Source organism: Moschus berezovskii, chromosome 25 (genome assembly GCF_049115385.1).
Source record: "Moschus berezovskii isolate FMDL1 chromosome 25, NW_MosBer_1.0, whole genome shotgun sequence".
Lineage (NCBI taxonomy): Eukaryota > Metazoa > Chordata > Mammalia > Artiodactyla > Moschidae > Moschus > Moschus berezovskii.
The window spans coordinates 25,396,971-25,414,176 of NC_142484.1; the positions used below are offsets into that span (position 1 = coordinate 25,396,971).

The window sequence follows — 17,206 nt, forward strand, 5'->3', positions numbered from 1 at the left end:
ACAGTGCAAATGATATTCTATCCTGATGGTTATTGAGGAACTCCTCCCCTTTTGTTGTACCTTAGAAGAATGAATTTTAACTCATGTAGGCCTTAAAATATTTAAAAATAAGTCAGTGCTCATAAAATATGAAGACATATTTTAAAATCATTTCTTTTTGATGAGAGAATTATAAATGGAAGTTAATTCATTTTTCTCTATAAGACATATTAATATTTTCTATACATTTTTCAAATTGTTAAGTAGAGGGCTGTAAGTGTTCTTTACTTGGATATATTACAGAACCTTCTCTACCTTTTTGGATAGATGTACAATAAATGACCATACTAAGCAACTTTATTCAGTTATCACAGGTTTGCTTAATAAATCATTACTATTTAGAATGTTAGTTTGTTGGTTCTTAGAATTTTTTCAGTTATAATTGGGCCAATATATGCAACTTGGAATCAGAATGAAATGACACTTTTTAGTTTTATTCTTTTATTATTTAGACCGATATAAATTCTCCTCAAATATTTTATCCATACAAATAATAGTGATTATAGACATGCATTGAGCTAGGCACTGTTCAAATCGCATGCATTTGTTACTCACAGAACTCTTTGAGGAAGATCTTATTCTCATTTGCACAAGAGGAAACTGAGGGAGAGAGATTTTTAAGCCATTTTCCCAAGGTCAAATAGTTGTAAATAAAAGAGTTAGAAACCAAGGAGTCTGTTGACTTTTAACCTTAATGATTTTGTGCCTCAAAGGAAAAAATCTGTTTATGCACATTAAAAAATTAATTTGTATGTCTAGCAAATTTATACATGCATGTAGTTTAAAGAGGTAAGTAGATATAGAAGGCTTTATAAAAAAGATTTATCCCCTAGAAATAATTTCCCAGTTACTATCCCTAGAACAATCACTTTAAAACTTTATAACATTCTTTTTTTGGTGTTTTTGGTCACATCTCTAAATAACATTTTTCTTTACTACCTCTTTATATTCCCAACTTCGGAATTTTTTTTCCCTTGCCATATAAGGGTGATTTAGCTATTTTCCACACAACTCAGCATTTTTTTTTTTTTTGGTCAATATTCTGCACTTATGTTAAGTGTGTGCTCATGAAGTGAAAGTCTCTCAGACATATCCAACTCTTTGCGACCCCATGGATTACACAGTCCGTGGAATTCTCTAGGTGAGAATACTGGAGTGGGTAGCCATTCCCTTCTCCAGGGGATCTTCCCAACCCAGGGACTGAACCCAGGTCTCCCACATTGCAGGCAGATTCTTTACCCACTGAGCCACCAGGGAAGCATGATATTGGTAAATGAATTATTATCAGGTACCCTTGGTTTCCTCTCTTGCACAGTTCTTGGTTCCCCTGTCAGCAGTAATCATCTAGTTTATTCATATTATTGCTTAGTTTACCATGGATTTATCATAATTTATTCCCCAACTCTCACCAGTAGTATGTGGTTGTTCAGTTGTCAAGCCATGTCCAACTCTTTGCGACCCCATGGACTACAGCACACCAGGTTTCCCTGACCCTCACCATCTCCTGGAGTTTGCCCAAGTTCATGTCCATTTTATAAATACCTTCGAAGACATTAACTCTTTCATGTTCTTGAACAAATCTCTCCCAAAGGTAGGGTGACCACTAAGCTCACTGCCTGGCTCATGTCCTGGAAATCTCTCTTCCTTGTGATTCTGGAGATCCTCTTTGCCTTTCCCTGGAGTGGTAGCCCCTGTTCCTGAATACCGTGCATTCATTTTTCTCGTCTACTTCTCTAGCTTAATGGAGTGCATTCTCCATTAATTATATGAGAAAGGGTATGTGAGAGAAAAATATTTGAGACTGTCTCTGAAAAATATCTTTTATTAAATGCATGGATACTTAAAAATTGCTTAGATGACTCTCTGGAGCTTAGTAAGCAAAAGATACGTGTCTAGGTAAATAATTTTGCCTTCATCCTTCACTGATAATTTGAAAAAGCATTGTGTTTTCGGTTGAAAATAATTTTCTTTTCTCAGAATTTTGAAGCCATTCTCACGTTGTCTTCTAGGCTCCAGTATGCAATTTGAGAAGTCCAATGTCTTTCTAGTGTTTTAGGCTTTGTTTTGTAATTGGTCAGGAAGATCCCCTGGAGAAGGAATTGGCAACCCACTCCAATATTTTTGCCCAGGAAATCCCATGGACAGAGGAGCCTGGTGACCTACATACAGTCCATTGTGTCCCAAAAGTCGGACAGGACTTTGCAACTAAACCTACCTACCTAATCTGTAATTGACATTTTAAATTTTTCTGATGATATTTGGTCATTTTCCTTCACTTTGCTGGGCACTCAGTGGTCCTTTTCAATCTAGACATTCATAGATTTAAAGTCTGCCAGTATTCTTGAATCATGTCTTTGGTGATTTGTTTCATACTCTCATTCCCACATTTTTGTCTCCTTTTTCTTTTTTCCTGGCTCTCCTATTATTTGGATGTAAAACTTCCTGGTTGTCTAACTTTCTTATTTACTTTCCTGTTTGCCTGTTATTTGTCATTTTCATCTAATATCTTAGATGAAGATTTCTTCCACTTTCTTCCAACCCTTACACTGAGCTTTCTATTTCTGCAGTCCTTTTTATACTTCAAGACTATTTTTTCTCTTTCTATGCTTATTAAAATAGAATATTGGTTTTATTTTATGAATACAGTGTCATTTTCCCCTTCAGACATGTATGATAATTTATTTAAAATGTTGAATCCCTGTATCCTCCTGATTGCTTCTGTCCATGAATTTGCTTTGGCTTCTGTCTTTCATGTCAGAAGATTTTTCCACATGTTTGAACCTGGCTCTGCACTGATACTTAACATCTGGATAATGAAACAGAAATTGAAAGCTCTGTGCAAATGAGCATGTGATGGATGACGATGGAATTCAGTATAGGGTGTTCTAGTCCATTCTCTGGAGAAAGTCTATTGTTTATATCTTTACATGTTTTATTTTTAGTTGATTTCCTTAGAAGCTACTCCAGAACTCCTGTCGATAGACTCTAAGCCCATCTTTCAGCACTCCGTTTGCTGTGTAAACTTGCAGTTATTTCCCCTCAATTCATTGTGAAACTTGGATTCAGTTGTGCAGTGTTCCCCAGTGTAGAGCATAAACGTGCCTTCTTCTGCTAGGTTGGTGGCAGGGGGCAGTCATTTAACTGAACAGAATGTGGAAGATGATCTGGGTGTTTGTTTCCCAAAAAGACTCTTTATTCACCTTTCCCTGCCGCTCTGAGGGGTATTTGGTGTTGTCTATTCAGAGGCTTTGGAGTTCCGTGGTGCAAAACAAATGGTTTCTTGGGTTTTCTCCCTGAGTGTTTAGGATTCAGTTTTATCAGATCTGAAAAGTTGATCATAAGTCCTTCACCTGCTTTCCGGTTTCCAAAATTGTCTTCTTGTCTCCTCTGTCATTCTCATTGCCTGTATAGATATACAATTTAAAAACAAAAAGTAAAAGTTGAAATGTAAATGTTATGGGGTTTCAGGAAAGAGCAGATGCAAGTACATGCATTTAACTATTTTTCCTGGGAAATTTCATTGTGGATATTTTCCATTTTGTACAATCATCCGTTTATCTGTTAGATGCCTGAAACTCTGCAATGGTGGTTTTGTTTTTGTGTGAGACTCTTCTGTCCCTTCTCAGGGATAGAAGTGGGAATGGGAAAGCTTCACATAGACACATACAATTCGATGCATGATACAGGATGCTTGGGGCTGGTGCACTGGGATGACCCAGAGGGATGGGATGGGGAGGGAGGTGGGAGGGGGGTTCAGGATGGGGAACACATGTACACCCGGGGTGGATTCATGTCAACGTATGGCAAAACCACTACAATATTGTAAAGTTAAAAAAAAAACAAAAACAGGAGGGGAAAAAAACAGCATGAGGCAGAAGAAAGGGGCTTGTATTTAAATCTTCTGCTCATTTAACAGGAGCTGCTAATCTTCTTGGCATATAACTATGTTTATTCATAAAATGAAAATAAATCACCTGCCTCCAGTTGCAATTTTCAGATTGAGATAAAGTGCTACCTAACACAGAGCCTTGGATGTGGTGCCCGGTAGAGGACATTGTCCATTTTGAGAAGGGAGAACATTTGCAAACTAGGGGTGGGGAGGCTGGAGGAAATCCATTCGAGTTTTTTAGATTTGTATAATCACACCTACTTTGTGATGTTGACAAAGGATAAACCAGCTAGCTAAACAGCTGGTTTCAGAAAATCCCCTTTAAGTTTCAGGTTCTGTAGGTATTTTAATAGTGTGTGTTATTCACTTAGTCATGTTCAACTCAACTCTTTGCTATCCCATGGACTGTAGCCCACCAGGCTCCTCTGTCCATGAAATTCTCCAGGCAAGAATACCAGAGTGAGTTGCCATTTCTTTCTCCAGGGGATATTCCTGACCCCAGGATCAAACTCATGTCTCCCATATTGCAGGCAGATACTTTACCATCTGAACTACAAGGGAAGCCCAGTTATTATAATAACCTTATTGCAAAAACTAGGTCACTGAATCATGCTGGTTTAACAGTGAAGTGTGTTTTATAAGGACTATGATTTCAGGCTAATTGGGACTTTTTAAGAAAACCCACAGTTACCTGAGTTTGTGTCAACAGTTGTGAGGTGTGTGTGTGTTGAACTAAAAACTGAGATAGGTATAACAGAGAGGACTTTGTTGACTTATGCATCCAGTTATCATTAGCACAGAGTGATTCTCTTGCCAGATCCTGATTCAAAGGGAAACCTCTGAAATGCAGAGCAGTCGAAGAGAAATGTAATGATCATACTTGTGAATATTTCATGGAAGACAGCAATCTTCCCAGCTTGGCAGAGAGAACTGAGTGGCATAGTTAAGACCCTGGGTAATAGCAAAGTGTTTAATAGAGTTGTTCATATGGCTGTAAAGTTGAGTTAGAAGAGAAGATAAAGGCTGTTTCCAATTTACCTGTAATCTTTAGTCTTCACCTGTCTTCTTTTCAAGAAAGGCTAAAGTTATAAGTGTCATTTTAGTGGATTCCAAAGCCAAACCCCCTATAAATAATAATACTGTGACTCCCCACTCCACCTAAATATCCTTTCTTCAGGGTGGGATTGTTTTTTTTTTTTTTTCCTTTGGAAAGCTGTGTCTCTGGAAAGCTCTTCTTTGTGTATAAATAAATAAGTGTAATACTTCCTCAAATGAGGACTTCTATACCCAATTTGATATTGTACAGTGTGTATCCCCTTTTGGAAAACTAGGAGGACATTTCTGGATTATTTTAAGTCTGGCTATTCACATCCTCTCTGAGAACTATGCATCTGTCAGCTCCTCTGTGGTTATTAAATAGTGATGGAATGACAGGTGAGAAATTGCGTTAATTGTACATTGGAGAAAATGCGGCAGATTGACTCTCTGCATTGATCTTTTTAGAAAATTACTGATAAAACAACATTCATAATCAATTGTCTGTAGGAAAACATGAAATGGATATTAAGAGTTTTCTTAAAGAGTGTGTGGGGGGTGGGTTGGGAGTGGGTGTGTATTTTAAAATTCTGCTTTCATTAAGGCAAAGCTTTGCTATAAAGTAGTCTTGTGCATTGAAAATTTACTGTCTCTTTCTAAGTGTATGTTTTCCTTTTTAAAGGGATAGCTTTCAAAACCTTTTACTTTTTATTTCAAAAATCATGAATGTTTCTCTCCTGCCTCCAGGGCATCATAAATATCTTAGGTTTGCCATTCAGGGTTCTCTACCCTCTGACCCCAATTTTCTTTCCCCATTTGTCTGTCCCTGTTTTCCTCCATAAACCTTTCCTTTCAGCTGAATGGCAATGCTTATTACCCTACAGGCCTTTCAGTTTGGCCTCCATCCCCGAAATCCTCTCTTGCCTCTGTCCTTTTCTGCTGCTAGCCCTTCTTTCAGATGTGACTAAGGAACTTTCACGCGCGATCGCTGCCCATATATGTTGTCAGTTCACCTTGTGAGCTTTCATGTCCCAGGTGCGTCATTCAGGAATCATTTAGCATCAACTTTCAGCTCATAGTGTACCTCCATTCACCCCATTAAACTCTGTCTAGAATGTAAACTCCTTGAAGGTAACAGATTTTATATTTGTTTCATAGCATTTCTTTCTTCTAACATTAAAGGATCTATTTATGCATCCATTGCATGTTCCTATATTTATCTATCTATGTATCTATTCATTTATCATTCATGTATTTTCTGTTGTCTATGCCCCCTGGAATATAAATTCCAAAAAAAGTCATCGAAAAATTGTGAAGGTTAGAGATGGTATGTGGTAGGCAGTTTGGCTCTGAAGTCCATGCTCACAGTCACTAGTCCATACAGCATTATGGTGATGGTCAATGAATGACCCTTGGAAAAAAAGCTTTGGTCAACCTAGAAAGAGTATTAGAAAGCAGAGACATTACTTTGCCAACAAAGTTCTGTGTAGTCAAGGCTATGGTTTTTCCAGTAATCATGTATGGATGTGAGAGTTAGACCATAAAGAAAGCTGAGCTCCGAAGAATTGATGCTTTTGAACTGTGGTGTTGGAGAAGACTCTTGAGAGTCCCTTGGACTGCAAGGAGATCCAACCAGTCCATCCTAAAAGAAATCAGTCCTGAATATTCATTGGAAGAACTGATACTGAAGCTGAAGCTCCAATACTTTGGCCACCAGATGGCTTATTGGAAAGACCCTGATGCTGGGAAAGATTGAAGGCAAAAGGAGAAAGGAGTGGCAGGGGATAAGACGGTTAGATGGCATCACCGACTTGATGAACATGAGTTTGAGCAAACTCCTGGAGCTGGTGAAGGTCAGGGAAGCCTGGTGTGCTGCAGTCCAGGGGGTCACAAAGAGTTGGATACAACTGAGCGACTGAACTGACTGACTGATAACGACCCCAACATCCTTCTAATTTTACTTCACCTCTCAAAGGATATTGACACGGATGATGATTCATTCTTTGAGTGTTGCACTTCTCATGTCTTCCCTAACATCGTTTTTTCTCTGTTCTCCCCTTCTCCCCCAAAATCACTTCTTTATTGCTCTCATGGTTTGAAGATAGATGGTTCTCAGTTTTGTCTGCATAATTTTCTGTGTTTTGTCTGCAATCATTTTTCTAGTCTAGTACTTCTTGACCTTGGTGGCATATGACACATTACAGTGTCACAATCAGCCATGACATATGTCAAAACCACTCACTTATTCAGAAACATTGAGTTATAAGCTCAATGGACATGAGTTTGAACAAACTCCAGGAGATTGTAAATGACAGGGAAGCTTGGCATGCTGCAGTCCATGGGGTCACGAAGAGATGGACTGGACTTAGCAAGTAAACAGCAACAATAAGCTCCTGTGAATCATTTATATTTTTAAGTAATTAGACTCACCTCAATGTTACCATTATAAGGATGTCATATTCACTCATTTGCATTTTAATGGTAGGTGCTTCTTTGTGTTGGGAAAGGTGGAATCAGAGTTAGCAGGAAGTTAATTGCTCATAATTCATAGTCTATTTTATGTTTGCTGAAAATATCCAGGAACTGTGGTTATTGATGTGGCATTGATAGAGCAATTTTGAAATATTATAATTTGTTATCTATGGATGTATACTTATATTTGATTCCTTGATTTTACCCTTGAACATATTTTGAATAAGGAAGAGAAATGAAGAAAGCATGCATGTTTATCCACATAGAACAGAATTGAGGAGCCTCTAGCTACGGTTTTCCAATCAAAGGCAATGTGATTATTTAAAGGATGTGTGCAATCATACTATTTATACTAATATCATGAATAAGCATAAATATTATATGTTATACTTTTAAACTATGAAATATGGATTATTAGTTACATGCTTACTTTTTAAAATATTACCTGTAGAGGTTGAATTGGATCTTTAAAAAATAATTTTATGTAATTTTTATATTAGATTAGCCATATATATTTTTCCCTCCATAAAGTTATATTTGAATCAGTAAATAGATGACTTTACTAGTTATTTGCAGGTAAGATACTTTTGTGAATATGACCTATAAAAACAGTTTCAGAATTCTGTGCTTTATTTGGCCAGCTGCTTTTGTTCGTATGCATGTGTGTTTGCTTTTCATTACAATCTGAGTATATTCCTGGGAATATGTCTCATATGAATGTCATTCATCATCTGTCATGGCAGAAGCAAAGTTGAAAACCTCTGCTTGAGGCTATTTTGCATACTTCTGTGTAGTGAACTCTCTCCCACAAGTTGACTCCTGAATTTCTGCCATTACCCACAATCCTTTCTCTGGAACTGCAGAGTCATTTCTTAACCCACCCACTGGGCATCTTTATGTGGATGTCTTACAGCTCCCCAAACATGTCATGTCTGAAACTGAACTCATTTTCTAGCTTATTCCCCCAACCCAACTGCTCTTTATTCAGTGTTGTACATTTTCATTGATGATATTATCATTTACCCAGTTCATTTAGAACATTAAGATTCCATGTCTCCAAGATCAATAGCCTAGTCCTGTTTATCTTCTAAAGATCTCTGAAAGCATTTCTATCCTTCCTCAGTGCCTTCATCTTAGTACAATTGCTCATCACTTAATACTAGAACTATTTCATAGCCCAATGGTTCTCAAATTTCAGCATTAAAATACAAATTGTTGCATTCCCTACTGCAGACTTCAGATTCAGTATTTCAAGGGATAGTTCTAAGAGATTGCATTCCTTACCGGGACAGGGTGGCCCTGATGCATCTGTGTTGGGGATCACTTTGAGAACCACTGTCATAACCTGTTAATTAGCCTTCTTGCCACCAGACTAGTCACCTGACTAATTATTCTCCAAATTACTTCCAATTTGGTATCATTTTTAAATGTAAATTGTATTATCCCCACACCCTAAACCTTTTTACTATCTCAGCATCACACTTAACAATAGCCTTAATTGAACTCTTAGCACTCAGTATGTGAAACCACGGCAGTCTTATTATTTTTATACCTGCACAGAATATATTGTAATTTTGTCACATTGAGGCTAAGAGCTTTCTCTAATGTCTAGGGATGTTTGTAGGTTAATCAGGCCATTAAAATTTTAACTACTATCCAGTTTATACTCCTAGTCACAAGACTTGCTTCCTTCCTTTATCCATACTTTAAAAAGATTTATGTCCTTTCCAGGGATGAGAAGAGAATTGGGGTGTATACTTATATAATAAGGGTGGCCCATTGGTAGAAAAAAAATTGTGTAGTTGGGTCTGAGTTATTTTTCTGCCAGTGTTCTCTCCTGGTATCATCCTCTGCTCTAGCCTAAGGCACTGGTGGTGGACAGCTATTATCCATCTTATGTGCCATCTTAAGTGACAAACAGGTAGCTAGATGGCTCCTCCTCTATTCCCATCTAATATCAGTTTTTAGAAAGGAGCAGTATTGCTTCTTTCCTTTATTCCTGGCAACCTCTAAGCACACCACATGCTGACCTGGACTTGTCTAGACTTTGTGTGGATGTAAATGCAGATCCTTGCTACTCAAAGTGTGATAAGGGGCCAGTGGAATCCAGAATACAAGCACTGAATTAGAATGTAAATTTCAATGAGATCCTAGGCTGATCAAGTTTGAGAAGCTGTGGCCTCTCTTGGACACCTAAAAATATTCACATCTCCTGTTGCCATTCTCTGTTCCTTCATGATAGGTGAATTTGTAGAATCTATGTTAGCCAGTTTCTTCATCCATAAAATGGGAACTATAATGCTTATATTGGTGATTTATAATGATGTATGAAATTATTCAGCACAGTACCTTAGATGTGGCAGGCAGTCTAGAGTAGTTCAGTTCAGTTCAGTCACTAAGTCGTGTCCAACTCTTTACGACCCCATGAATCACAGCACGACAGGCCTCCCTGTCCATCGCCAGCTCCCGGAGTTCACTCAAACTCATATCCGTCAAGTTGGTGATGCCATCTAGCCATCTCATTCTCTGTCGTCCCCTTCTCCTCCTGCCCCCAATCCCTCCCAGCATCAGAGTCTTTTCCAGTGAGTCACCTCTTCTCATAAGATGGCAAAGTATGGGAGTTTCAGCTTCAACATCAGTCCTTCCAATGAACACCCAGGACTGATCTCCCTTAGAATGGACTGGTTGGATCTCCTTGCAGTCCAAGGGACTCTCAAGAGTCTTCTCCAGCACCACAGTTCAGAAGCATCAATTCTTCGGTGATCAGCTGTCTTCACAGTCCAACTCTCACATCCATACATGACCACGGGAAAAACCATAGCCTTGACTATAGTGAACCCTGATTTAAACAATGGATTTTAGGTGATAATGATGTGTCAGTGCAGGTTCATCAGTTGTAACAGATGTACAAAATCTTTTTTTTAAATTTATTTATTTTTTAATTGAAGGATAATTGCTTTATGGAATTTTGTTCTTTTCTGTCAAACCTCAACATGAATCAGCCATAGGTATAGGAAATCTTTGCACAGGAAATCTTCAAGTTGGAAATCTGTGTATCTGCAATTCAGTTTTTCTGTGATCCTAAAATCTGAAACTCCAATACTTTGGCCACCTCATGCAACGAGTTGACTCACTGGAAAAGAGTCTGATGCTGGGAGGGATTGGGGGTGGGAGGAGACGGGGACAACAGAGAATGAGATGGCTGGATGGCATCACTGACTCGATGGACATGAGTTTGAGTGAACTCCGGGAGTTGGTGATGGACACGGAGGCCTGGCGTGCTGTGATTCATGGGGTCGCGGAGAGTCAGACACGACTGAGCGACTGAACTGAACTGAACTGAAAAGTGTTATAAAATATCAAGTCTATTTTTAAGTGTATCACACAGATACACTGAATGTGCCTAATGAATTATCCAACTCCAAAGTATATTTTCTACTCTATAGCATGTCACATCTCCTCGTAACTAGTACTCTCACTCTCTCACTGCAGTAAAATTTCTGTCAAAAGTAGAATAAAAAGGAGAAAACTGACCTAAGCAAGAATTTTGGGTCTAGAATTCTACCAAAAGAATCCAATTCAAAGCAAGAGGAAAATCATGTTTTTACATAAATTAAAAATAAATCTCCATTTAAAGATCATGGCACTCAAGATGCTGACATCTGTCAGGCACTCTGTGAAGGCCACGTTCCCACCAACTATTCCAGGCCATTCTTGGGAGATTTTCCTTGGCAATGAGACCTCACTGAGGAGCTTCTCTTTTAAACACAGCATTCTCCCACCAGCCATGTATGGCGGATGGCACACCATGACTATGATGCCTGGGGATGGCGTCGGGCCTGAACTGCATGTCAAGAATGTGTTCAGACATGTATGTGTACCCAGGGACTTTGAGGAAGTGAAGATTACCTCCACTCCTAGTGAAGAGGATGTTCACAATGCCATCATGGCAATCCGTCAAAACCATGTGGCCTTGAAGGGCAGCTTTGAAACTGACTACAACCTGCCACCATCTCACAAATCCCGAAACAGTGTGTTTTGCAGGACTCTAGATCTCTGTGCCAACGTTGTCCATTTTGAGAGTCGGCCACTAGTGGAAACCAGACACAAGAACATAGACACCTTATTTGTTCGGGACAACACAGAGGGTGAATACAGCAACCTGGAGCATGAGAGCATGAACAGAGTGGTAGAAAGCCTAAAGATCATTACTAAGGCCAAGTGTTTGCGCCTTGCTGAATATGCTTTCCGGCTGGCCCATCAGATGGGGCGCAAGAAAGTGACAGCCACACACAAGGCCAACATCGTGAAACTGGGAGATTGTCTCTTCCCCCAGTGCTGTAGGGAGGTGGCATCCCACTATCCACAGCTCTCCTTTGAGGGCATGATTGTGAATAACAGCCCCACGCAGCTGGTATCCTGGCCCCAGCAGTTTGATGTCATGGTGATGCCCATTTTCTATGGCAACATTGTCAATAATGTCTGCACAGGGTTGGTTGGGAGAGCGGGCCTTGTGCCAGGTGCCAGCTATGGCCACATATATGCAGTGTTTGAAACAGCTGCAAGGCAGTCAGGCAAGAATGCAGCCAATAATGTGGCCAACCCTACTGCCATGCTGCTGGCAAGTTGCATTGTGCTGGATTACCTCAAGCTCCATTTCCATGCCACCTCCATTGGTACTGCAGTCTGGGCATCCATGGAGAACAAGGACATCCAAACTCCAGACATTGGAGGCCAGGGTACCACATTGGATGCCATTCAGATTGCCATAGGATCACATCATTGTTTCCAGTTAAATGGTTAGTGCCTGGGAGGCTGAGCTGTCCTGCAAATTCCTTCCTGTCCCATACTTTACATTACCTTTGCCTTTACCATACTCTCCCCAGTTGCAGAGCCCAGCCAGCCATTCAAGATGTGAAGTCTGGAATAAACTAGTTTCTATTCTAGCTCAGAAGAGGTAGGGGGAGAGAATCAAGTCTGAATTTTTGCTTGTTTGTTTGCTTTGTTTCTTTTTAATGCCAGGAACATTGCTTGTTTAAATTAGCCATACCTATTGTGTGTATATGTAGTGAGGAATTATCCTCTATTGTAATATGCAATTCATACTTCTCTATGAGATGATACAGTGAATGGATCAGAGTTGTTTGTAGAGTCCCGGACTTTTCCAGAACCTGGCACACTGATTTTCTCTTATCTAGGTCATTAAAATTCTGCAAACCAACCTGCAGAGGGGTCTGACTTATCTCTAGAGGTTCCTAATGAGTTAATTACTGCAATAAAAATTGCCTAAAAATATATACGTTATCATTTTAGTAATAAATAAGGTACTATAAAACTGGGCAGTGCAGAATGCCTCCACCCCCTCCTAGATTTCACGTCTTTTTCCCCTGGTCTTGTTTATGTGAGAAAAGGGAGTTTTTGCTGGTGTAATTTTTCACACATGGACATCTCTGAGCACCATAGGTCTCCTGCAAAGGGCCCTCTTGAATTTCTTCCTTGAGCCTCTTAAGCTCAAGAGTCTAGACATTAAATTCCCAGTTAACAGGCACTGGGCCTACAACTCTCTACTATACAAACAGAACCATGTACTGTAAACTCCATGCACACTGCCTTACAGTCTTTCATGGTTTACTTCCTTTTAATCTCTCGTTCAAAGAATGTACATAAGAAAATGAAAAACACTGAGCTCATTTAAGTGTTTACTGTGATCTTATTATATTTTATTTTATTTACAATAATTCTAAGGGCATAGGTGGGAGAAACACTAATTTTATTAGTGCTGGGAAATATTTATTACTCAAGTGAGAAATAAAAACAACAATTATAAAAATTTACAGTAGTTTTATCAGCAGGAATAGATTGCTGATAGAAGTGAGATTGAGAAAAGCAGTAAATCCTTAATAATATTTTGAAAACATCTGTATCTCAGCTATATCTCTTGGATGCTGTCCTGGTTCATGGAGCACAAGTTAAAGGCATTGGACTGAGAGCTGAAAAAGCCTTAGTTTCCAAAAGGCTCTGACTTATCATATTACCTTGATATCACCTATCCTTGTTAGATATAAATTCAGGGCTCAGAACGTGGAAAATCAAACACTAGTTTGAGAGGATTTAATCTGAGGAGGAAATGACTACCTTTAACCCTATCTAGAAGTCTTTGTTGAAGAACAAAGCAAGCAGGAATAAGTCAATTATAAAATAATCATGGTATTCCTTTATGGGACACTAGAAATATCATTGGCCAGTGCTCCCATTGGCCCACATGGTGCCTTCCTCTGCACAGATGTATACTTGAAACCAAAGGCATGGTTTGATGAGTGGAAAAGGGATGGGTTTGGGGGTGAAGTCTCCCTGCCTCCAATGCTAAATGAATCCATACTATCTTAACTTACTCTGTTCCCTGTTCTCTCGTGGTTGTGAAAATTTATTCACAACCAGTCCAACTGCAGACAGTAGCCCAGTGGATTTTATTTGACAATAGGAGTTTATGCTGATAGATGCATTTGAACTGAAGTTTCTAAAGACGATAGTTTCCAAAATCTTCCCACAGTTTTGGACCAGACTGCTATTAGAATACCATAGTGGAATTTTCACATTTATCAGTTTGAGATTTTCTTTCCACTGAACTATGAACATCTTTAGGGCACGTACTGTGTATTCTTTTTCCTGTCTTCTGTGTCCCGTAGCATAATGACTTATATAAACAAAATAAGTAATATACGTTTATTGAATCAACAAAAATGAATGATATGGTTGATACCACCTAATGTTTCTTATATGTAAAGTGAAATAGTAACTGTGCCCACCTCATAAACTTGTTGGGAAAATACAGCAAGAAAATACACAGAAAGCTGGTAGCACTCTGCCTGTCTAATGGAAAGTGCTTGATGTAGTTTAGAAATTATTACATTCATTAATATCCATTATATAACAGTCTAAAAGCTACTTCAGAGGAAAACTGGGAAAATGATATTCATTCATTACTATCTTTGGAACTTACTGGACAAGTTGCTTTACTTATTATTATGGGTTTGTAACTGAACTGATTTTCATGGAGAAAGTGAAAAAAAGTGAAAGTGAAGTCGCTCAGTCATGTCCCACTCTTTGCGACCCCATACACTGTAGCCTACCAGGCTTCTCTGTCCATGGGATTTTCCAGGCAATAGTACTGGAATGGATTGCCATTTCCTTCTCCAGGGGATCTTCCCAACACAGGGCTCGAACCCAGGTCTCCTGCATTGTAGACAGATGCTTTTACTCCAGTGTTCTTGCCTGGAAAATGCTATGGATTAGAGGAGCCTGATGGGCTACATTCCTTGGGGTCAGAAAAAGTCTGACATGACTAAGCAATAACAACAACTGACTTTCAACTAGAGTTTCAACCATATCTGCTTATTTATCAAGTCCCCTTGCCTCTCTCCTTTATTTCTTGAATCCAACTGTCTCTCTTCTTTCTCACTGACACCTCATTTCTCATTAGCTTTTCTCATCTTTGGGAACTTCCCGATCTCTGGTCCTTCTCGACTTTGTGTCTTGCCTATAATTTAGCCCCCACAAATCTATTTTGACAATGCACCCAACCTGAACTTTCTAAAAGGGAAATAGAATCATGTCACTTCCCTACTCAACACTTCACATTCAACCTGTTTCCTTTGACCTTGAGATAAAGTCAACTGAGCACAGCATGAAAGACCTTCCGTGTTCTGATCTCTGCTTCCTTCCCCAGGTTCACCATTTCTACTCCCTCTCCCATCCCAGTAATAATACCGTGTAGCACAAGAGTGCGAACAGAGCTCATTGTCAAAGAGCCATGCAGCCTTTCTAGTTCAGGCCTTTGTATGTGGTCTTGGTTTTCACCCCTTCAGGAGATGATCTACTTGTCACTGCGCTCATGCTCAGTCGTGTCCGGCTCTTTGCGACCCCATGGACTGTAGTCCACCAGGCTCCTCTGTCCATGGGATTATCCTGGCAAGAATATTGGAGTGGGTTGCCATTTCCTCCTCCATAGAATATTCCTGGCCCAAGGATCGAACTGTGTCTCCTGCCTTCGCAGGTGGATTCTTCACCTCTGAGTCATCTGGGAAGCCTGTCTCCTAGTATAATGTATAGGAAAGTTTAATGTTTTTTGAACACTTAACCTATGTTAGGTACTGTCCTAAAAGATTTACATACATTAACTTATTTAATCCTCACATGAGCCAATTGTATTGACAAAGAACATGAAGCTTAAAAGAGGTAACTGATCTGTCTGAGGTCAATCAGAATGTAAATAGTGGAACCAGAGTTAAAATCAAGCCAGTGATGCCAGCGGAGTCTAAACCACTATTACTAAATTGCTTCCCCAAATTTTAGGTGATCTAGATAGCCCAGGATGAAAAAATAAAAATAACCAGATGATCAGGGTAATGGTGCTTGAATCAAGCATCAGATATTGAACATGGTAAATGAAGTAGTCAAAGTAATTTGTAGTAATAACAGATAACTAGACAATATGTGGAAAAGAAATATGTTGTTGAAATAAGAGAATAACTAAAATAATAATAGGAGGTGGAAAATAAGTATTGAATCTTGCCAAGAGGAGAATTTTGAAGAAATGTATCTGGTTTCTGAATCATTATAGAGGTTGCGACTGAACTGAACTGAACTGAAGAAAGTGACAGTATTCCTGGGGTCTCAGCTGGGAGTACACAAAATGACTGTGGGAAACTGATTACAGAGCTTGAAATTTTTGAATGGGAAAACTGTGTCTTTGAAGTTTCCCTGACAACTTGTGTAAACTGGGGACTCAGTGTGGAGACATCTTCACATCAGAATGAATTTGCTTATGCTCACATGGGAAGCTACATATATTGCATTTGTGATTGCTCCAAGAAATACAAGGAAAGAGAAAGGAGACATATTTAAAATGAAAAATAAAATGACTCAAACTCACAAAGCAACTTAAAAATTGAAATAGCTTGTTACCAATTTTGTAAATGCTTGAAATCCAAATCAGCCTGGGTGAAAACAGCATCTACCGAGGAAGACACTAGTCTGGGCTCTAATCCGCTGAAGCATCTGGTTTGCTAGAGTTAATGCCAAATTTAGTTTATGCCAAATAGACGTAAATGAAAGAATGTTGCTGCAAAAGAGAAAGGAAACACTATATATGTTTAAATACAAGGTATTTCCCCCCTTTTTAATCCCTCAGAAGAAAGGAATTTTCTTAAATTCAGATTTTTATCATGTTCTTATATTACCAGGTGTTCTATCAGTTCTTTCATTTTGAATGATAAAAGTATTTGGAGAAGGGAAAAAAGTGGCACTAGTTATGCCAGTTTTGGAATTTTATAGGAATTATCTGGAGAATAAATTTTAAAAGGAGGCAAAAAAAAAAAAAATTCCTCAGCAAAATTTGAGTCATTATTCCTGGAAACATGTTGTGATAGTTGCAAGGATTGAATGTCATTATATATGTGCCATTAAAAAATCACTTAATAACAAATTACAATTTTTTTGTCACCTTGTAGAGATCATAAATATTTAACTATCAGACAAATGAGGAAACAATCCTAATATTATACAACTGGACTCTTGTCACTTTGCTTAAAATATCCAAAGAAAACATCAAATACAAATTCATAAAAGTGCTTTATCTCAGACAACTTAGATGGGAAGATGATAGTTTTGGAAAACTTTAGAGAACTTGAAAAATGGCTCTGGGTTGGGGAAAAACCTTGAGGTCAAGATTCATGGGAAGAGATTCAATGAAATTATTTCACGATGTCATGG

The 17,206-nt window shown here is 38.8% G+C and overlaps 1 protein-coding gene and 1 pseudogene across 1 annotated transcript in view; both read left to right on the forward strand.

Annotated features, from left to right (window-relative positions):
* NELL1 (neural EGFL like 1) overlaps window positions 1–17,206 on the forward strand; it is a 964,969-nt gene that overhangs the window by 658,886 nt on the left and 288,877 nt on the right. The gene's annotated exons all lie outside the window — the stretch shown is intronic.
* On the forward strand, window positions 11,076–12,239 carry LOC148773883 (isocitrate dehydrogenase [NAD] subunit gamma, mitochondrial pseudogene; annotated as a pseudogene).